This window comes from Canis lupus, chromosome 19 (assembly GCF_048164855.1).
Source record: "Canis lupus baileyi chromosome 19, mCanLup2.hap1, whole genome shotgun sequence".
NCBI lineage: Eukaryota > Metazoa > Chordata > Mammalia > Carnivora > Canidae > Canis > Canis lupus.
The window spans coordinates 397385-420208 of NC_132856.1; positions in this window are offsets into that span (position 1 = coordinate 397385).

A 22824-nucleotide genomic window follows, 5' to 3' on the forward strand; every position below is an offset into this window, starting at 1 on the left:
TCCCTGTGAGAGCTAAGGACAGGGCACAACCCTCCCGCATCCTGCTTGACTGTAGAAGGAGCTGCTAACGTCCTCATGTTAGTGGCAGGGAAAGGTTGTGAGAAAAGCATGTGGAATCGTTGTGCCTGAACCCACGTGTATCTGAGTTGAATACAGCGATTTCCAAAGTCCTTCTTCATCTAGTGTAGCTAGGTTCCCACTCGCATGTCCGAGTGGGTAGCAGACATCTGCCTCCCATGCATACCCACTTCTGAGAATTGAGCTTATGGCCTGTAACCCTACCTCCAGCCTGCAGCTACCTTTCGCTTCCAAAAGGCCTAGGCTCGCTGCTTGACGCAAGTGTTGGGAGAGGTAACTGGAATCTCCCGGCACACAAGACGAGTGCCTCCAAGCTCAATCCAGCGATTTCCTAGTAATTCCTGGGTAGACTGGTGCTACATACTAAGTTCCATACGTGAGTAGGTAGTTGAACGCCTTGTCCAAAAACATCTTACTTCTGAGAGTTGAGCTCACCCACAGTCCCTCACAGTTCCACACTGCCTGCAGAGTGAGTTTCGCACGTCTTCACCAGAGACGTTTGCCAGAGGCCTCTGAGACGCAAGTTAACAATGCAGACCTGGAGGGTATCTCCAGGTGCAGTAGAGTGGTAATCTGGGAACCTCCTGTCTCAGAATACTGCTACCTTCACCCTGCCATAAGAATGCAGCTAGTTGACAGCTGGCTTCAAGGCATGCTTCCCTGTGAGAGCTAAGGACAGGGCACAACCCTCCCGCATCCTGCTTGACAGTAGAAGGAGCTGCTAACGTCCTCATGTTAGTGGCAGGGAAAGGTTGTGAGAAAAGCATGTGGAATCGTTGTGCCTGAACCCACGTGTATCTGAGTTGAATACAGCGATTTCCAAAGTCCTTCTTCATCAGAGTGTAGCTAGGTTCCCACTCGCATGTCCGAGTGGGTAGCATACATCTCCCTCCCATGCATACCCACTTCTGAGAGTTGAGCTTATGGCCTGTAACCCTACCTCCTGCCTGCAGCTACCTTTCGCTTCCAAAAGGCCTAGGCTCGCTGCTTGACGCAAGTGTTGGGAGAGGTAACTGGAATCTCCCGGCACACAAGACGAGTGCCTCCAAGCTCAATCAAGCGATTTCCTAGTAATTCCTGGGTAGACTGGTGCTACATACTAAGTTCCATACGTGAGTAGGTAGTTGAACGCCTTGTCCAAAAACATCTTACTTCTGAGAGTTGAGCTCACCCACAGTCCCTCACAGTTCCACACTGCCTGCAGAGTGAGTTTCGCACGTCTTCACCAGAGACGTTTGCCAGAGGCCTCTGAGACGCAAGTTAACAATGCAGACCTGGAGGGTATCTCCAGGTGCAGTAGAGTGGTAATCTGGGAACCTCCTGTCTCAGAATACTGCTACCTTCACCCTGCCTTAAGAATGCAGCTAGTTGACAGCTGGCTTCAAGGCATGCTTCCCTGTGAGAGCTAAGGACAGGGCACAACCCTCCCGCATCCTGCTTGACTGTAGAAGGAGCTGCTAACGTCCTCATGTTAGTGGCAGGGAAAGGTTGTGAGAAAAGCATGTGGAATCGTTGTGCCTGAACCCACGTGTATCTGAGTTGAATACAGCGATTTCCAAAGTCCTTCTTCATCAGAGTGTAGCTAGGTTCCCACTCGCATGTCCGAGTGGGTAGCAGACATCTGCCTCCCATGCATACCCACTTCTGAGAATTGAGCTTATGGCCTGTAACCCTACCTCCAGCCTGCAGCTACCTTTCGCTTCCAAAAGGCCTAGGCTCGCTGCTTCACCGAAGTGTTGGGAGAGGTAACTGGAATCTGCCGGCACACAAGACTAGTGCCTCCAAGCTCAATCCAGCGATTTCCCAGTAATTCCTGGGGTAGACCTGTGCTACATACTAAGTTCCATATGTGAGAAGGTAGCTGAACGCCTTGTCCAAAATCATCTTACTTCTGAGAGTTGAGCTCACCCTCATTCCCTCACAGTTCCACACTGCCTGCAGAGTGAGTTTCCCACGTCTTCACCAGAGACTTTTGCCAGAGGCCTCTGAGACGCAAGTTAACAATGCAGACCTGGACGGTATCTCCAGGTGCAGTAGAGTGGTAATCTGGGAACCTCCTTACTCAGAATACTGCTACCTTCACACTGTCATAAGAATGCAGCTAGTTGAGAGCTGGCTTCTAGGCATGCTTCCCTGTGAGAGCTGAGGACAGGGCAGAAGCCTCCCGCATCCTGCCTGACTGTAGACGTACCTGCTAACCTCCTTATGTTAGTGGCTGGGATTGGTTGTGGGAAAAGCATGTGTAAGCATTGGGCCTGAACTCCCGTGTATCTGAGTTGAATACAGCGATTTCCAACATCCTTCTTCAATAGGAGTGTAGCTAGGTTCCAACTCCCATGTCCGAGTGGGTAGCAGACATTTGCCTCCCATGCATACACACTTCTGAGAGTTGAGCTCATGGCCTGTAACCCTACATCCTGCCTGCCGCTACCTTTCGCTTCCAAAAGGCCTAGGCTCGCTGCTTGACGCAAGTGTTGGGAGAGGTAACTGGAATCTCCCGGCACACAAGACGAGTGCCTCCAAGCTCAATCAAGCGATTTCCTAGTAATTCCTGGGGTAGACTGGTGCTACATACTAAGTTCCATACGTGAGTAGGTAGTTGAACGCCTTGTCCAAAAACATCTTACTTCTGAGAGTTGAGCTCACCCTCAGTCCCTCACAGTTCCACACTGCCTGCAGAGTGAGTTTCCCACGTCTTCACCAGAGACTTTTGCCAGAGGCCTCTGAGACGCAAGTTAACAATGCAGACCTGGAGGGTATCTCCAGGTGCAGTAGAGTGGTAATCTGGGAACCTCCTGTCTCAGAATACTGCTACCTTCACCCTGCCATAAGAATGCAGCTAGTTGACAGCTGGCTTCAAGGCATGCTTCCCTGTGAGAGCTAAGGACAGGGCACAACCCTCCCGCATCCTGCTTGACAGTAGAAGGAGCTGCTAACGTCCTCATGTTAGTGGCAGGGAAAGGTTGTGAGAAAAGCATGTGGAATCGTTGTGCCTGAACCCACGTGTATCTGAGTTGAATACAGCGATTTCCAAAGTCCTTCTTCATCAGAGTGTAGCTAGGTTCCCACTCGCATGTCCGAGTGGGTAGCATACATCTCCCTCCCATGCATACCCACTTCTGAGAGTTGAGCTTATGGCCTGTAACCCTACCTCCTGCCTGCAGCTACCTTTCGCTTCCAAAAGGCCTAGGCTCGCTGCTTGACGCAAGTGTTGGGAGAGGTAACTGGAATCTCCCGGCACACAAGACGAGTGCCTCCAAGCTCAATCATGCGATTTCCTAGTAATTCCTGGGGTAGACTGGTGCTACATACTAAGTTCCATACGTGAGTAGGTAGTTGAACGCCTTGTCCAAAAACATCTTACTTCTGAGAGTTGAGCTCACCCACAGTCCCTCACAGTTCCACACTGCCTGCAGAGTGAGTTTCGCACGTCTTCACCAGAGACGTTTGCCAGAGGCCTCTGAGACGCAAGTTAACAATGCAGACCTGGAGGGTATCTCCAGGTGCAGTAGAGTGGTAATCTGGGAACCTCCTGTCTCAGAATACTGCTACCTTCACCCTGCCTTAAGAATGCAGCTAGTTGACAGCTGGCTTCAAGGCATGCTTCCCTGTGAGAGCTAAGGACAGGGCACAACCCTCCCGCATCCTGCTTGACTGTAGAAGGAGCTGCTAACGTCCTCATGTTAGTGGCAGGGAAAGGTTGTGAGAAAAGCATGTGGAATCGTTGTGCCTGAACCCACGTGTATCTGAGTTGAATACAGCGATTTCCAAAGTCCTTCTTCATCAGAGTGTAGCTAGGTTCCCACTCGCATGTCCGAGTGGGTAGCAGACATCTGCCTCCCATGCATACCCACTTCTGAGAATTGAGCTTATGGCCTGTAACCCTACCTCTAGCCTGCAGCTACCTTTCGCTTCCAAAAGGCCTAGGCTCGCTGCTTCACCGAAGTGTTGGGAGAGGTAACTGGAATCTGCCGGCACACAAGACTAGTGCCTCCAAGCTCAATCCAGCGATTTCCCAGTAATTCCTGGGGTAGACCTGTGCTACATACTAAGTTCCATATGTGAGAAGGTAGCTGAACGCCTTGTCCAAAATCATCTTACTTCTGAGAGTTGAGCTCACCCTCATTCCCTCACAGTTCCACACTGCCTGCAGAGTGAGTTTCCCACGTCTTCACCAGAGACTTTTGCCAGAGGCCTCTGAGACGCAAGTTAACAATGCAGACCTGGACGGTATCTCCAGGTGCAGTAGAGTGGTAATCTGGGAACCTCCTTACTCAGAATACTGCTACCTTCACACTGTCATAAGAATGCAGCTAGTTGAGAGCTGGCTTCTAGGCATGCTTCCCTGTGAGAGCTGAGGACAGGGCAGAAGCCTCCCGCATCCTGCCTGACTGTAGACGTACCTGCTAACCTCCTTATGTTAGTGGCTGGGATTGGTTGTGGGAAAAGCATGTGTAAGCATTGGGCCTGAACTCCCGTGTATCTGAGTTGAATACAGCGATTTCCAACATCCTTCTTCAATAGGAGTGTAGCTAGGTTCCAACTCCCATGTCCGAGTGGGTAGCAGACATTTGCCTCCCATGCATACACACTTCTGAGAGTTGAGCTCATGGCCTGTAACCCTACATCCTGCCTGCCGCTACGTTTCGCTTCCAAAAGGCCTAGGCTCGCTGCTTGACGCAAGTGTTGGGAGAGGTAACTGGAATCTCCCGGCACACAAGACGAGTGCCTCCAAGCTCAATCAAGCGATTTCCTAGTAATTCCTGGGGTAGACTGGTGCTACATACTAAGTTCCATACGTGAGTAGGTAGTTGAACGCCTTGTCCAAAAACATCTTACTTCTGAGAGTTGAGCTCACCCTCAGTCCCTCACAGTTCCACACTGCCTGCAGAGTGAGTTTCCCACGTCTTCACCAGAGACTTTTGCCAGAGGCCTCTGAGACGCAAGTTAACAATGCAGACCTGGAGGGTATCTCCAGGTGCAGTAGAGTGGTAATCTGGGAACCTCCTGTCTCAGAATACTGCTACCTTCACCCTGCCATAAGAATGCAGCTAGTTGACAGCTGGCTTCAAGGCATGCTTCCCTGTGAGAGCTAAGGACAGGGCACAACCCTCCCGCATCCTGCTTGACAGTAGAAGGAGCTGCTAACGTCCTCATGTTAGTGGCAGGGAAAGGTTGTGAGAAAAGCATGTGGAATCGTTGTGCCTGAACCCACGTGTATCTGAGTTGAATACAGCGATTTCCAAAGTCCTTCTTCATCAAAGTGTAGCTAGGTTCCCACTCGCATGTCCGAGTGGGTAGCATACATCTCCCTCCCATGCATACCCACTTCTGAGAGTTGAGCTTATGGCCTGTAACCCTACCTCCTGCCTGCAGCTACCTGTCGCTTCCAAAAGGCCTAGGCTCGCTGCTTGACGCAAGTGTTGGGAGAGGTAACTGGAATCTCCCGGCACACAAGACGAGTGCCTCCAAGCTCAATCAAGCGATTTCCTAGTAATTCCTGGGGTAGACTGGTGCTACATACTAAGTTCCATACGTGAGTAGGTAGTTGAACGCCTTGTCCAAAAACATCTTACTTCTGAGAGTTGAGCTCACCCACAGTCCCTCACAGTTCCACACTGCCTGCAGAGTGAGTTTCGCACGTCTTCACCAGAGACGTTTGCCAGAGGCCTCTGAGACGCAAGTTAACAATGCAGACCTGGAGGGTATCTCCAGGTGCAGTAGAGTGGTAATCTGGGAACCTCCTGTCTCAGAATACTGCTACCTTCACCCTGCCATAAGAATGCAGCTAGTTGACAGCTGGCTTCAAGGCATGCTTCCCTGTGAGAGCTAAGGACAGGGCACAACCCTCCCGCATCCTGCTTGACTGTAGATGGAGCTGCTAACGTCCTCATGTTAGTGGCAGGGAAAGGTTGTGAGAAAAGCATGTGGAATCGTTGTGCCTGAACCCACGTGTATCTGAGTTGAATACAGCGATTTCCAAAGTCCTTCTTCATCAGAGTGTAGCTAGGTTCCCACTCGCATGTCCGAGTGGGTAGCAGACATCTGCCTCCCATGCATACCCACTTCTGAGAATTGAGCTTATGGCCTGTAACCCTACCTCCAGCCTGCAGCTACCTTTCGCTTCCAAAAGGCCTAGGCTCGCTGCTTCACCGAAGTGTTGGGAGAGGTAACTGGAATCTCCCGGCACACAAGACTAGTGCCTCCAAGCTCAATCCAGCGATTTCCCAGTAATTCCTGGGGTAGACTGGTGCTACATACTAAGTTCCATATGTGAGAAGGTAGCTGAACGCCTTGTCCAAAATCATCTTACTGCTTAGAGTTGAGCTCACCCTCAGTCCCTCACAGTTCCACACTGCCTGCAGAGTGAGTTTCCCACGTCTTCACCAGAGACTTTTGCCAGAGGCCTCTGAGACGCAAGTTAACAATGCAGACCTGGACGGTATCTCCAGGTGCAGTAGAGTGGTAATCTGGGAACCTCCTTACTCAGAATACTGCTACCTTCACACTGTCATAAGAATGCAGCTAGTTGAGAGCTGGCTTCTAGGCATGCTTCCCTGTGAGAGCTGAGGACAGGGCAGAAGCCTCCCGCATCCTGCCTGACTGTAGACGTACCTGCTAACCTCCTTATGTTAGTGGCTGGGATTGGTTGTGGGAAAAGCATGTGTAAGCATTGGGCCTGAACTCCCGTGTATCTGAGTTGAATACAGCGATTTCCAACATCCTTCTTCAATAGGAGTGTAGCTAGGTTCCAACTCCCATGTCCGAGTGGGTAGCAGACATTTGCCTCCCATGCATACACACTTCTGAGAGTTGAGCTCATGGCCTGTAACCCTACATCCTGCCTGCCGCTACCTTTCGCTTCCAAAAGGCCTAGGCTCGCTGCTTGACGCAAGTGTTGGGAGAGGTAACTGGAATCTCCCGGCACACAAGACGAGTGCCTCCAAGATCAATCAAGCGATTTCCTAGTAATTCCTGGGGTAGACTGGTGCTACATACTAAGTTCCATACGTGAGTAGGTAGTTGAACGCCTTGTCCAAAAACATCTTACTTCTGAGAGTTGAGCTCACCCTCTGTCCCTCACAGTTCCATACTGCCTGCAGAGTGAGTTTCCCACGTCTTCACCAGAGACTTTTGCCAGAGGCCTCTGAGACGCAAGTTAACAATGCAGACCTGGAGGGTATCTCCAGGTGCAGTAGAGTGGTAATCTGGGAACCTCCTGTCTCAGAATACTGCTACCTTCACCCTGCCATAAGAATGCAGCTAGTTGACAGCTGGCTTCAAGGCATGCTTCCCTGTGAGAGCTAAGGACAGGGCACAACCCTCCCGCATCCTGCTTGACAGTAGAAGGAGCTGCTAACGTCCTCATGTTAGTGGCAGGGAAAGGTTGTGAGAAAAGCATGTGGAATCGTTGTGCCTGAACCCACGTGTATCTGAGTTGAATACAGCGATTTCCAAAGTCCTTCTTCATCAGAGTGTAGCTAGGTTCCCACTCGCATGTCCGAGTGGGTAGCAGACATCTGCCTCCCATGCATACCCACTTCTGAGAATTGAGCTTATGGCCTGTAACCCTACCTCCAGCCTGCAGCTACCTTTCGCTTCCAAAAGGCCTAGGCTCGCTGCTTCACCGAAGTGTTGGGAGAGGTAACTGGAATCTGCCGGCACACAAGACTAGTGCCTCCAAGCTCAATCCAGCGATTTCCCAGTAATTCCTGGGGTAGACCTGTGCTACATACTAAGTTCCATATGTGAGAAGGTAGCTGAACGCCTTGTCCAAAATCATCTTACTTCTGAGAGTTGAGCTCACCCTCATTCCCTCACAGTTCCACACTGCCTGCAGAGTGAGTTTCCCACGTCTTCACCAGAGACTTTTGCCAGAGGCCTCTGAGACGCAAGTTAACAATGCAGACCTGGACGGTATCTCCAGGTGCAGTAGAGTGGTAATCTGGGAACCTCCTTACTCAGAATACTGCTACCTTCACACTGTCATAAGAATGCAGCTAGTTGAGAGCTGGCTTCTAGGCATGCTTCCCTGTGAGAGCTGAGGACAGGGCAGAAGCCTCCCGCATCCTGCCTGACTGTAGACGTACCTGCTAACCTCCTTATGTTAGTGGCTGGGATTGGTTGTGGGAAAAGCATGTGTAAGCATTGGGCCTGAACTCCCGTGTATCTGAGTTGAATACAGCGATTTCCAACATCCTTCTTCAATAGGAGTGTAGCTAGGTTCCAACTCCCATGTCCGAGTGGGTAGCAGACATTTGCCTCCCATGCATACACACTTCTGAGAGTTGAGCTCATGGCCTGTAACCCTACATCCTGCCTGCCGCTACGTTTCGCTTCCAAAAGGCCTAGGCTCGCTGCTTGACGCAAGTGTTGGGAGAGGTAACTGGAATCTCCCGGCACACAAGACGAGTGCCTCCAAGCTCAATCAAGCGATTTCCTAGTAATTCCTGGGGTAGACTGGTGCTACATACTAAGTTCCATACGTGAGTAGGTAGTTGAACGCCTTGTCCAAAAACATCTTACTTCTGAGAGTTGAGCTCACCCTCAGTCCCTCACAGTTCCACACTGCCTGCAGAGTGAGTTTCCCACGTCTTCACCAGAGACTTTTGCCAGAGGCCTCTGAGACGCAAGTTAACAATGCAGACCTGGAGGGTATCTCCAGGTGCAGTAGAGTGGTAATCTGGGAACCTCCTGTCTCAGAATACTGCTACCTTCACCCTGCCATAAGAATGCAGCTAGTTGACAGCTGGCTTCAAGGCATGCTTCCCTGTGAGAGCTAAGGACAGGGCACAACCCTCCCGCATCCTGCTTGACAGTAGAAGGAGCTGCTAACGTCCTCATGTTAGTGGCAGGGAAAGGTTGTGAGAAAAGCATGTGGAATCGTTGTGCCTGAACCCACGTGTATCTGAGTTGAATACAGCGATTTCCAAAGTCCTTCTTCATCAGAGTGTAGCTAGGTTCCCACTCGCATGTCCGAGTGGGTAGCATACATCTCCCTCCCATGCATACCCACTTCTGAGAGTTGAGCTTATGGCCTGTAACCCTACCTCCTGCCTGCAGCTACCTTTCGCTTCCAAAAGGCCTAGGCTCGCTGCTTGACGCAAGTGTTGGGAGAGGTAACTGGAATCTCCCGGCACACAAGACGAGTGCCTCCAAGCTCAATCAAGCGATTTCCTAGTAATTCCTGGGGTAGACTGGTGCTACATACTAAGTTCCATACGTGAGTAGGTAGTTGAACGCCTTGTCCAAAAACATCTTACTTCTGAGAGTTGAGCTCACCCACAGTCCCTCACAGTTCCACACTGCCTGCAGAGTGAGTTTCGCACGTCTTCACCAGAGACGTTTGCCAGAGGCCTCTGAGACGCAAGTTAACAATGCAGACCTGGAGGGTATCTCCAGGTGCAGTAGAGTGGTAATCTGGGAACCTCCTGTCTCAGAATACTGCTACCTTCACCCTGCCATAAGAATGCAGCTAGTTGACAGCTGGCTTCAAGGCATGCTTCCCTGTGAGAGCTAAGGACAGGGCACAACCCTCCCGCATCCTGCTTGACTGTAGATGGAGCTGCTAACGTCCTCATGTTAGTGGCAGGGAAAGGTTGTGAGAAAAGCATGTGGAATCGTTGTGCCTGAACCCACGTGTATCTGAGTTGAATACAGCGATTTCCAAAGTCCTTCTTCATCAGAGTGTAGCTAGGTTCCCACTCGCATGTCCGAGTGGGTAGCAGACATCTGCCTCCCATGCATACCCACTTCTGAGAATTGAGCTTATGGCCTGTAACCCTACCTCCAGCCTGCAGCTACCTTTCGCTTCCAAAAGGCCTAGGCTCGCTGCTTCACCGAAGTGTTGGGAGAGGTAACTGGAATCTCCCGGCACACAAGACTAGTGCCTCCAAGCTCAATCCAGCGATTTCCCAGTAATTCCTGGGGTAGACTGGTGCTACATACTAAGTTCCATATGTGAGAAGGTAGCTGAACGCCTTGTCCAAAATCATCTTACTGCTTAGAGTTGAGCTCACCCTCAGTCCCTCACAGTTCCACACTGCCTGCAGAGTGAGTTTCCCACGTCTTCACCAGAGACTTTTGCCAGAGGCCTCTGAGACGCAAGTTAACAATGCAGACCTGGACGGTATCTCCAGGTGCAGTAGAGTGGTAATCTGGGAACCTCCTTACTCAGAATACTGCTACCTTCACACTGTCATAAGAATGCAGCTAGTTGAGAGCTGGCTTCTAGGCATGCTTCCCTGTGAGAGCTGAGGACAGGGCAGAAGCCTCCCGCATCCTGCCTGACTGTAGACGTACCTGCTAACCTCCTTATGTTAGTGGCTGGGATTGGTTGTGGGAAAAGCATGTGTAAGCATTGGGCCTGAACTCCCGTGTATCTGAGTTGAATACAGCGATTTCCAACATCCTTCTTCAATAGGAGTGTAGCTAGGTTCCAACTGCCATGTCCGAGTGGGTAGCAGACATTTGCCTCCCATGCATACACACTTCTGAGAGTTGAGCTCATGGCCTGTAACCCTACATCCTGCCTGCCGCTACCTTTCGCTTCCAAAAGGCCTAGGCTCGCTGCTTGACGCAAGTGTTGGGAGAGGTAACTGGAATCTCCCGGCACACAAGACGAGTGCCTCCAAGATCAATCAAGCGATTTCCTAGTAATTCCTGGGGTAGACTGGTGCTACATACTAAGTTCCATACGTGAGTAGGTAGTTGAACGCCTTGTCCAAAAACATCTTACTTCTGAGAGTTGAGCTCACCCTCTGTCCCTCACAGTTCCATACTGCCTGCAGAGTGAGTTTCCCACGTCTTCACCAGAGACTTTTGCCAGAGGCCTCTGAGACGCAAGTTAACAATGCAGACCTGGAGGGTATCTCCAGGTGCAGTAGAGTGGTAATCTGGGAACCTCCTGTCTCAGAATACTGCTACCTTCACCCTGCCATAAGAATGCAGCTAGTTGACAGCTGGCTTCAAGGCATGCTTCCCTGTGAGAGCTAAGGACAGGGCACAACCCTCCCGCATCCTGCTTGACAGTAGAAGGAGCTGCTAACGTCCTCATGTTAGTGGCAGGGAAAGGTTGTGAGAAAAGCATGTGGAATCGTTGTGCCTGAACCCACGTGTATCTGAGTTGAATACAGCGATTTCCAAAGTCCTTCTTCATCAGAGTGTAGCTAGGTTCCCACTCGCATGTCCGAGTGGGTAGCATACATCTGCCTCCCATGCATACCCACTTCTGAGAGTTGAGCTTATGGCCTGTAACCCTACCTCTTGCCTGCAGCTACCTTTCGCTTCCAAAAGGCCTAGGTTCGCTGCTTGACGCATGTGTTGGGAGAGGTAACTGGAATCTCCCGGCACACAAGACGAGTGCCTCCAAGATCAATCAATCGATTTCCCAGTAATTCCTGGGGTAGACTGGTGCTACATACTAAGTTCCATACGTGTGTAGGTAGCTGAACGCCTTGTCCAAAAACATCTTACTTCTGAGAGTTGAGCTCACCCACAGTCCCTCACAGTTCCACACTGCCTGCAGAGTGAGTTTCGCACGTCTTCACCAGAGACGTTTGCCAGAGGCCTCTGAGACGCAAGTTAACAATGCAGACCTGGAGGGTATCTCCAGGTGCAGTAGAGTGGTAATCTGGGAACCTCCTGTCTCAGAATACTGCTACCTTCACCCTGCCATAAGAATGCAGCTAGTTGACAGCTGGCTTCAAGGCATGCTTCCCTGTGAGAGCTAAGGACAGGGCACAACCCTCCCGCATCCTGCTTGACTGTAGAAGGAGCTGCTAACGTCCTCATGTTAGTGGCAGGGAAAGGTTGTGAGAAAAGCATGTGGAATCGTTGTGCCTGAACCCACGTGTATCTGAGTTGAATACAGCGATTTCCAAAGTCCTTCTTCATCAGAGTGTAGCTAGGTTCCCACTCGCATGTCCGAGTGGGTAGCAGACATCTGCCTCCCATGCATACCCACTTCTGAGAATTGAGCTTATGGCCTGTAACCCTACCTCCAGCCTGCAGCTACCTTTCGCTTCCAAAAGGCCTAGGCTCGCTGCTTCACCGAAGTGTTGGGAGAGGTAACTGGAATCTCCCGGCACACAAGACTAGTGCCTCCAAGCTCAATCCAGCGATTTCCCAGTAATTCCTGGGGTAGACCTGTGCTACATACTAAGTTCCATATGTGAGAAGGTAGCTGAACGCCTTGTCCAAAATCATCTTACTTCTGAGAGTTGAGCTCACCCTCATTCCCTCACAGTTCCACACTGCCTGCAGAGTGAGTTTCCCACGTCTTCACCAGAGACTTTTGCCAGAGGCCTCTGAGACGCAAGTTAACAATGCAGACCTGGACGGTATCTCCAGGTGCAGTAGAGTGGTAATCTGGGAACCTCCTTACTCAGAATACTGCTACCTTCACACTGTCATAAGAATGCAGCTAGTTGAGAGCTGGCTTCTAGGCATGCTTCCCTGTGAGAGCTGAGGACAGGGCAGAAGCCTCCCGCATCCTGCCTGACTGTAGACGTACCTGCTAACCTCCTTATGTTAGTGGCTGGGATTGGTTGTGGGAAAAGCATGTGTAAGCATTGGGCCTGAACTCCCGTGTATCTGAGTTGAATACAGCGATTTCCAACATCCTTCTTCAATAGGAGTGTAGCTAGGTTCCAACTCCCATGTCCGAGTGGGTAGCAGACATTTGCCTCCCATGCATACACACTTCTGAGAGTTGAGCTCATGGCCTGTAACCCTACATCCTGCCTGCCGCTACCTTTCGCTTCCAAAAGGCCTAGGCTCGCTGCTTGACGCAAGTGTTGGGAGAGGTAACTGGAATCTCCCGGCACACAAGACGAGTGCCTCCAAGCTCAATCAAGCGATTTCCTAGTAATTCCTGGGGTAGACTGGTGCTACATACTAAGTTCCATACGTGAGTAGATAGTTGAACGCCTTGTCCAAAAACATCTTACTTCTGAGAGTTGAGCCCACCCTCTGTCCCTCACAGTTCCACACTGCCTGCAGAGTGAGTTTCCCACGTCTTCACCAGAGACTTTTGCCAGAGGCCTCTGAGACGCAAGTTAACAATGCAGACCTGGAGGGTATCTCCAGGTGCAGTAGAGTGGTAATCTGGGAACCTCCTGTCTCAGAATACTGCTACCTTCACCCTGCCATAAGAATGCAGCTAGTTGACAGCTGGCTTCAAGGCATGCTTCCCTGTGAGAGGTAAGGACAGGGCACAACCCTCCCGCATCCTGCTTGACTGTAGAAGGAGCTGCTAACGTCCTCATGTTAGTGGCAGGGAAAGGTTGTGAGAAAAGCATGTGGAATCGTTGTGCCTGAACCCACGTGTATCTGAGTTGAATACAGCGATTTCCAAAGTCCTTCTTCATCAGAGTGTAGCTAGGTTCCCACTCGCATGTCCGAGTGGGTAGCATACATCTCCCTCCCATGCATACCCACTTCTGAGAGTTGAGCTTATGGCCTGTAACCCTACCTCCTGCCTGGAGCTACCTTTCGCTTCCAAAAGGCCTAGGCTCGCTGCTTGACGCAAGTGTTGGGAGAGGTAACTGGAATCTCCCGGCACACAAGACGAGTGCCTCCAAGATCAATCAAGCGATTTCCCAGTAATTCCTGGGTAGACTGGTGCGACATACTAAGTTCCATACGTGAGTAGGTAGCTGAACGCCTTGTCCAAAAACATCTTACTTCTGAGAGTTGAGCTCACCCACAGTCCCTCACAGTTCCACACTGCCTGCAGAGTGAGTTTCGCACGTCTTCACCAGAGACGTTTGCCAGAGGCCTCTGAGACGCAAGTTAACAATGCAGACCTGGAGGGTATCTCCAGGTGCAGTAGAGTGGTAATCTGGGAACCTCCTGTCTCAGAATACTGCTACCTTCACCCTGCCATAAGAATGCAGCTAGTTGACAGCTGGCTTCAAGGCATGCTTCCCTGTGAGAGCTAAGGACAGGGCACAACCCTCCCGCATCCTGCTTGACAGTAGAAGGAGCTGCTAACGTCCTCATGTTAGTGGCAGGGAAAGGTTGTGAGAAAAGCATGTGGAATCGTTGTGCCTGAACCCACGTGTATCTGAGTTGAATACAGCGATTTCCAAAGTCCTTCTTCATCAGAGTGTAGCTAGGTTCCCACTCGCATGTCCGAGTGGGTAGCAGACATCTGCCTCCCATGCATACCCACTTCTGAGAATTGAGCTTATGGCCTGTAACCCTACCTCCAGCCTGGAGCTACCTTTCGCTTCCAAAAGGCCTAGGCTCGCTGCTTCACCGAAGTGTTGGGAGAGGTAACTGGAATCTCCCGGCACACAAGACTAGTGCCTCCAAGCTCAATCCAGCGATTTCCCAGTAATTCCTGGGGTAGACCTGTGCTACATACTAAGTTCCTTATGTGAGAAGGTAGCTGAACGCCTTGTCCAAAATCATCTTACTTCTGAGAGTTGAGCTCACCCTCATTCCCTCACAGTTCCACACTGCCTGCAGAGTGAGTTTCCCACGTCTTCACCAGAGACTTTTGCCAGAGGCCTCTGAGACGCAAGTGAACAATGCAGACCTGGACGGTATCTCCAGGTGCAGTAGAGTGGTAATCTGGGAACCTCCTTACTCAGAATACTGCTACCTTCACACTGTCATAAGAATGCAGCTAGTTGAGAGCTGGCTTCTAGGCATGCTTCCCTGTGAGAGCTGAGGACAGGGCAGAAGCCTCCCGCATCCTGCCTGACTGTAGACGTACCTGCTAACCTCCTTATGTTAGTGGCTGGGATTGGTTGTGGGAAAAGCATGTGTAAGCATTGGGCCTGAACTCCCGTGTATCTGAGTTGAATACAGCGATTTCCAACATCCTTCTTCAATAGGAGTGTAGCTAGGTTCCAACTCCCATGTCCGAGTGGGTAGCAGACATTTGCCTCCCATGCATACACACTTCTGAGAGTTGAGCTCATGGCCTGTAACCCTACATCCTGCCTGCCGCTACGTTTCGCTTCCAAAAGGCCTAGGCTCGCTGCTTGACGCAAGTGTTGGGAGAGGTAACTGGAATCTCCCGGCACACAAGACGAGTGCCTCCAAGCTCAATCAAGCGATTTCCTAGTAATTCCTGGGGTAGACTGGTGCTACATACTAAGTTCCATACGTGAGTAGGTAGTTGAACGCCTTGTCCAAAAACATCTTACTTCTGAGAGTTGAGCTCACCCTCAGTCCCTCACAGTTCCACACTGCCTGCAGAGTGAGTTTCCCACGTCTTCACCAGAGACTTTTGCCAGAGGCCTCTGAGACGCAAGTTAACAATGCAGACCTGGAGGGTATCTCCAGGTGCAGTAGAGTGGTAATCTGGGAACCTCCTGTCTCAGAATACTGCTACCTTCACCCTGCCATAAGAATGCAGCTAGTTGACAGCTGGCTTCAAGGCATGCTTCCCTGTGAGAGCTAAGGACAGGGCACAACCCTCCCGCATCCTGCTTGACAGTAGAAGGAGCTGCTAACGTCCTCATGTTAGTGGCAGGGAAAGGTTGTGAGAAAAGCATGTGGAATCGTTGTGCCTGAACCCACGTGTATCTGAGTTGAATACAGCGATTTCCAAAGTCCTTCTTCATCAGAGTGTAGCTAGGTTCCCACTCGCATGTCCGAGTGGGTAGCATACATCTCCCTCCCATGCATACCCACTTCTGAGAGTTGAGCTTATGGCCTGTAACCCTACCTCCAGCCTGCAGCTACCTTTCGCTTCCAAAAGGCCTAGGCTCGCTGCTTGACGCAAGTGTTGGGAGAGGTAACTGGAATCTCCCGGCACACAAGACGAGTGCCTCCAAGATCAATCAAGCGATTTCCTAGTAATTCCTGGGTTAGACTGGTGCTACATACTAAGTTCCATACGTGAGTAGGTAGTTGAACGCCTTGTCCAAAAACATCTTACTTCTGAGAGTTGAGCTGACCCACAGTCCCTCACAGTTCCACACTGCCTGCAGAGTGAGTTTCGCACGTCTTCACCAGAGACGTTTGCCAGAGGCCTCTGAGACGCAAGTTAACAATGCAGACCTGGAGGGTATCTCCAGGTGCAGTAGAGTGGTAATCTGGGAACCTCCTGTCTCAGAATACTGCTACCTTCACCCTGCCATAAGAATGCAGCTAGTTGACAGCTGGCTTCAAGGCATGCTTCCCTGTGAGAGCTAAGGACAGGGCACAACCCTCCCGCATCCTGCTTGACTGTAGAAGGAGCTGCTAACGTCCTCATGTTAGTGGCAGGGAAAGGTTGTGAGAAAAGCATGTGGAATCGTTGTGCCTGAACCCACGTGTATCTGAGTTGAATACAGCGATTTCCAAAGTCCTTCTTCATCAGAGTGTAGCTAGGTTCCCACTCGCATGTCCGAGTGGGTAGCAGACATCTGCCTCCCATGCATACCCACTTCTGAGAATTGAGCTTATGGCCTGTAACCCTACCTCCAGCCTGCAGCTACCTTTCGCTTCCAAAAGGCCTAGGCTCGCTGCTTCACCGAAGTGTTGGGAGAGGTAACTGGAATCTCCCGGCACACAAGACTAGTGCCTCCAAGCTCAATCCAGCGATTTCCCAGTAATTCCTGGGGTAGACTGGTGCTACATACTAAGTTCCATATGTGAGAAGGTAGCTGAACGCCTTGTCCAAAATCATCTTACTGCTTAGAGTTGAGCTCACCCTCAGTCCCTCACAGTTCCACACTGCCTGCAGAGTGAGTTTCCCACGTCTTCACCAGAGACTTTTGCCAGAGGCCTCTGAGACGCAAGTTAACAATGCAGACCTGGACGGTATCTCCAGGTGCAGTAGAGTGGTAATCTGGGAACCTCCTTACTCAGAATACTGCTACCTTCACACTGTCATAAGAATGCAGCTAGTTGAGAGCTGGCTTCTAGGCATGCTTCCCTGTGAGAGCTGAGGACAGGGCAGAAGCCTCCCGCATCCTGCCTGACTGTAGACGTACCTGCTAACCTCCTTATGTTAGTGGCTGGGATTGGTTGTGGGAAAAGCATGTGTAAGCATTGGGCCTGAACTCCCGTGTATCTGAGTTGAATACAGCGATTTCCAACATCCTTCTTCAATAGGAGTGTAGCTAGGTTCCAACTCCCATGTCCGAGTGGGTAGCAGACATTTGCCTCCCATGCATACACACTTCTGAGAGTTGAGCTCATGGCCTGTAACCCTACATCCTGCCTGCCGCTACCTTTCGCTTCCAAAAGGCCTAGGCTCGCTGCTTGACGCAAGTGTTGGGAGAGGTAACTGGAATCTCCCGGCACACAAGACGAGTGCCTCCAAGCTCAATCAAGCGATTTCCTAGTAATTCCTGGGGTAGACTGGTGCTACATACTAAGTTCCATACGTGAGTAGGTAGTTGAACGCCTTGTCCAAAAACATCTTACTTCTGAGAGTTGAGCTCACCCTCAGTCCCTCACAGTTCCACACTGCCTGCAGAGTGAGTTTCCCACGTCTTCACCAGAGACTTTTGCCAGAGGCCTCTGAGACGCAAGTTAACAATGCAGACCTGGAGGGTATCTCCAGGTGCAGTAGAGTGGTAATCTGGGAACCTCCTGTCTCAGAATACTGCTACCATCACCCTGCCATAAGAATGCAGCTAGTTGACAGCTGGCTTCAAGGCATGCTTCCCTGTGAGAGCTAAGGACAGGGCACAACCCTCCCGCATCCTGCTTGACAGTAGAAGGAGCTGCTAACGTCCTCATGTTAGTGGCAGGGAAAGGTTGTGAGAAAAGCATGTGGAATCGTTGTGCCTGAACCCACGTGTATCTGAGTTGAATACAGCGATTTCCAAAGTCCTTCTTCATCAGAGTGTAGCTAGGTTCCCACTCGCATGTCCGAGTGGGTAGCATACATCTCCCTCCCATGCATACCCACTTCTGAGAGTTGAGCTTATGGCCTGTAACCCTACCTCCTGCCTGCAGCTACCTTTCGCTTCCAAAAGGCCTAGGCTCGCTGCTTGACGCAAGTGTTGGGAGAGGTAACTGGAATCTCCCGGCACACAAGACGAGTGCCTCCAAGCTCAATCAAGCGATTTCCTAGTAATTCCTGGGGTAGACTGGTGCTACATACTAAGTTCCATACGTGAGTAGGTAGTTGAACGCCTTGTCCAAAAACATCTTACTTCTGAGAGTTGAGCTCACCCACAGTCCCTCACAGTTCCACACTGCCTGCAGAGTGAGTTTCGCACGTCTTCACCAGAGACGTTTGCCAGAGGCCTCTGAGACGCAAGTTAACAATGCAGACCTGGAGGGTATCTCCAGGTGCAGTAGAGTGGTAATCTGGGAACCTCCTGTCTCAGAATACTGCTACCTTCACCCTGCCATAAGAATGCAGCTAGTTGACAGCTGGCTTCAAGGCATGCTTCCCTGTGAGAGCTAAGGACAGGGCACAACCCTCCCGCATCCTGCTTGACTGTAGATGGAGCTGCTAACGTCCTCATGTTAGTGGCAGGGAAAGGTTGTGAGAAAAGCATGTGGAATCGTTGTGCCTGAACCCACGTGTATCTGAGTTGAATACAGCGATTTCCAAAGTCCTTCTTCATCAGAGTGTAGCTAGGTTCCCACTCGCATGTCCGAGTGGGTAGCAGACATCTGCCTCCCATGCATACCCACTTCTGAGAATTGAGCTTATGGCCTGTAACCCTACCTCCAGCCTGCAGCTACCTTTCGCTTCCAAAAGGCCTAGGCTCGCTGCTTCACCGAAGTGTTGGGAGAGGTAACTGGAATCTCCCGGCACACAAGACTAGTGCCTCCAAGCTCAATCCAGCGATTTCCCAGTAATTCCTGGGGTAGACTGGTGCTACATACTAAGTTCCATATGTGAGAAGGTAGCTGAACGCCTTGTCCAAAATCATCTTACTGCTTAGAGTTGAGCTCACCCTCAGTCCCTCACAGTTCCACACTGCCTGCAGAGTGAGTTTCCCACGTCTTCACCAGAGACTTTTGCCAGAGGCCTCTGAGACGCAAGTTAACAATGCAGACCTGGACGGTATCTCCAGGTGCAGTAGAGTGGTAATCTGGGAACCTCCTTACTCAGAATACTGCTACCTTCACACTGTCATAAGAATGCAGCTAGTTGAGAGCTGGCTTCTAGGCATGCTTCCCTGTGAGAGCTGAGGACAGGGCAGAAGCCTCCCGCATCCTGCCTGACTGTAGACGTACCTGCTAACCTCCTTATGTTAGTGGCTGGGATTGGTTGTGGGAAAAGCATGTGTAAGCATTGGGCCTGAACTCCCGTGTATCTGAGTTGAATACAGCGATTTCCAACATCCTTCTTCAATAGGAGTGTAGCTAGGTTCCAACTCCCATGTCCGAGTGGGTAGCAGACATTTGCCTCCCATGCATACACACTTCTGAGAGTTGAGCTCATGGCCTGTAACCCTACATCCTGCCTGCCGCTACCTTTCGCTTCCAAAAGGCCTAGGCTCGCTGCTTGACGCAAGTGTTGGGAGAGGTAACTGGAATCTCCCGGCACACAAGACGAGTGCCTCCAAGATCAATCAAGCGATTTCCTAGTAATTCCTGGGGTAGACTGGTGCTACATACTAAGTTCCATACGTGAGTAGGTAGTTGAACGCCTTGTCCAAAAACATCTTACTTCTGAGAGTTGAGCTCACCCTCTGTCCCTCACAGTTCCATACTGCCTGCAGAGTGAGTTTCCCACGTCTTCACCAGAGACTTTTGCCAGAGGCCTCTGAGACGCAAGTTAACAATGCAGACCTGGAGGGTATCTCCAGGTGCAGTAGAGTGGTAATCTGGGAACCTCCTGTCTCAGAATACTGCTACCTTCACCCTGCCATAAGAATGCAGCTAGTTGACAGCTGGCTTCAAGGCATGCTTCCCTGTGAGAGCTAAGGACAGGGCACAACCCTCCCGCATCCTGCTTGACAGTAGAAGGAGCTGCTAACGTCCTCATGTTAGTGGCAGGGAAAGGTTGTGAGAAAAGCATGTGGAATCGTTGTGCCTGAACCCACGTGTATCTGAGTTGAATACAGCGATTTCCAAAGTCCTTCTTCATCAGAGTGTAGCTAGGTTCCCACTCGCATGTCCGAGTGGGTAGCATACATCTCCCTCCCATGCATACCCACTTCTGAGAGTTGAGCTTATGGCCTGTAACCCTACCTCCTGCCTGCAGCTACCTTTCGCTTCCAAAAGGCCTAGGCTCGCTGCTTGACGCAAGTGTTGGGAGAGGTAACTGGAATCTCCCGGCACACAAGACGAGTGCCTCCAAGCTCAATCAAGCGATTTCCTAGTAATTCCTGGGTAGACTGGTGCTACATACTAAGTTCCATACGTGAGTAGGTAGTTGAACGCCTTGTCCAAAAACATCTTACTTCTGAGAGTTGAGCTCACCCACAGTCCCTCACAGTTCCACACTGCCTGCAGAGTGAGTTTCGCACGTCTTCACCAGAGACGTTTGCCAGAGGCCTCTGAGACGCAAGTTAACAATGCAGACCTGGAGGGTATCTCCAGGTGCAGTAGAGTGGTAATCTGGGAACCTCCTGTCTCAGAATACTGCTACCTTCACCCTGCCTTAAGAATGCAGCTAGTTGACAGCTGGCTTCAAGGCATGCTTCCCTGTGAGAGCTAAGGACAGGGCACAACCCTCCCGCATCCTGCTTGACTGTAGAAGGAGCTGCTAACGTCCTCATGTTAGTGGCAGGGAAAGGTTGTGAGAAAAGCATGTGGAATCGTTGTGCCTGAACCCACGTGTATCTGAGTTGAATACAGCGATTTCCAAAGTCCTTCTTCATCAGAGTGTAGCTAGGTTCCCACTCGCATGTCCGAGTGGGTAGCAGACATCTGCCTCCCATGCATACCCACTTCTGAGAATTGAGCTTATGGCCTGTAACCCTACCTCCAGCCTGCAGCTACCTTTCGCTTCCAAAAGGCCTAGGCTCGCTGCTTCACCGAAGTGTTGGGAGAGGTAACTGGAATCTGCCGGCACACAAGACTAGTGCCTCCAAGCTCAATCCAGCGATTTCCCAGTAATTCCTGGGGTAGACTGGTGCTACACACTAAGTCCATATTTGAGAAGGTAGCTGAACGCCTTGTCCAAAATCATCTTACTGCTGAGAGGTGAGCTCACCCTCAGTCCCTCACAGTTCCACACTGCCTGCAGAGTGAGTTTCCCACGTCTTCACCAGAGACTTTTGCAGAGGCCTCTGAGACGCAAGTTAACAATGCAGACCTGGACGGTATCTCCAGGTGCAGTAGAGTGGTAATCTGGGAACCTCCTTACTCAGAATACTGCTACCTTCACACTGTCATAAGAATGCAGCTAGTTGAGAGCTGGCTTCTAGGCATGCTTCCCTGTGAGAGCTGAGGACAGGGCAGAACCCTCCCGCATCCTGCCTGACTGTAGACTTACCTGCTAACCTCCTTATGTTAGTGGCTGGGATAGGTTGTGGGAAAAGCATGTGTAAGCATTGGGCCTGAACTCCCGTGTATCTGAGTTGAATACAGCGATTTCCATAGTCCTTCTTCATCAGAGTGTAGCTAGGTTCCCACTCGCATGTCCGAGTGGGTAGCATACATCTCCCTCCCATGCATACCCACTTCTGAGAGTTGAGCTTATGGCCTGTAACCCTACCTCCAGCCTGCAGCTATCTTTCGCTTCCAAAAGGCCTAGGCTCGCTGCTTGACGCAAGTGTTGGGAGAGGTAACTGGAATCTCCCGGCACACAAGACGAGTGCCTCCAAGCTCAATCAAGCGATTTCCTAGTAATTCCTGGGGTAGACTGGTGCTACATACTAAGTTCCATACGTGAGTAGGTAGTTGAACGCCTTGTCCAAAAACATCTTACTTCTGAGAGTTGAGCTCACCCTCAGTCCCTCACAGTTCCACACTGCCTGCAGAGTGAGTTTCCCACGTCTTCACCAGAGACGTTTGCCAGAGGCCTCTGAGACGCAAGTTAACAATGCAGACCTGGAGGGTATCTCCAGGTGCAGTAGAGTGGTAATCTGGGAAGCTCCTGTCTCAGAATACTGCTACCTTCACCCTGCCATAAGAATGCAGCTAGTTGACAGCTGGCTTCAAGGCATGCTTCCCTGTGAGAGCTAAGGACAGGGCACAACCCTCCCGCATCCTGCTTGACAGTAGAAGGAGCTGCTAACGTCCTCATGTTAGTGGCAGGGAAAGGTTGTGAGAAAAGCATGTGGAATCGTTGTGCCTGAACCCACGTGTATCTGAGTTGAATACAGCGATTTCCAAAGACCTTCTTCATCAGAGTGTAGCTAGGTTCCCACTCGCATGTCCGAGTGGGTAGCATACATCTGCCTCCCATGCATACCCACTTCTGAGAGTTGAGCTTATGGCCTGTAACCCTACCTCTTGCCTGCAGCTACCTTTCGCTTCCAAAAGGCCTAGGTTCGCTGCTTGACGCATGTGTTGGGAGAGGTAACTGGAATCTCCCGGCACACAAGACGAGTGCCTCCAAGATCAATCAAGCGATTTCCCAGTAATTCCTGGGTAGACTGGTGCTACATACTAAGTTCCATACGTGTGTAGGTAGCTGAACGCCTTGTCCAAAAACATCTTACTTCTGAGAGTTGAGCTCACCCACAGTCCCTCACAGTTCCACACTGCCTGCAGAGTGAGTTTCGCACGTCTTCACCAGAGACGTTTGCCAGAGGCCTCTGAGACGCAAGTTAACAATGCAGACCTGGAGGGTATCTCCAGGTGCAGTAGAGTGGTAATCTGGGAACCTCCTGTCTCAGAATACTGCTACCTTCACCCTGCCATAAGAATGCAGCTAGT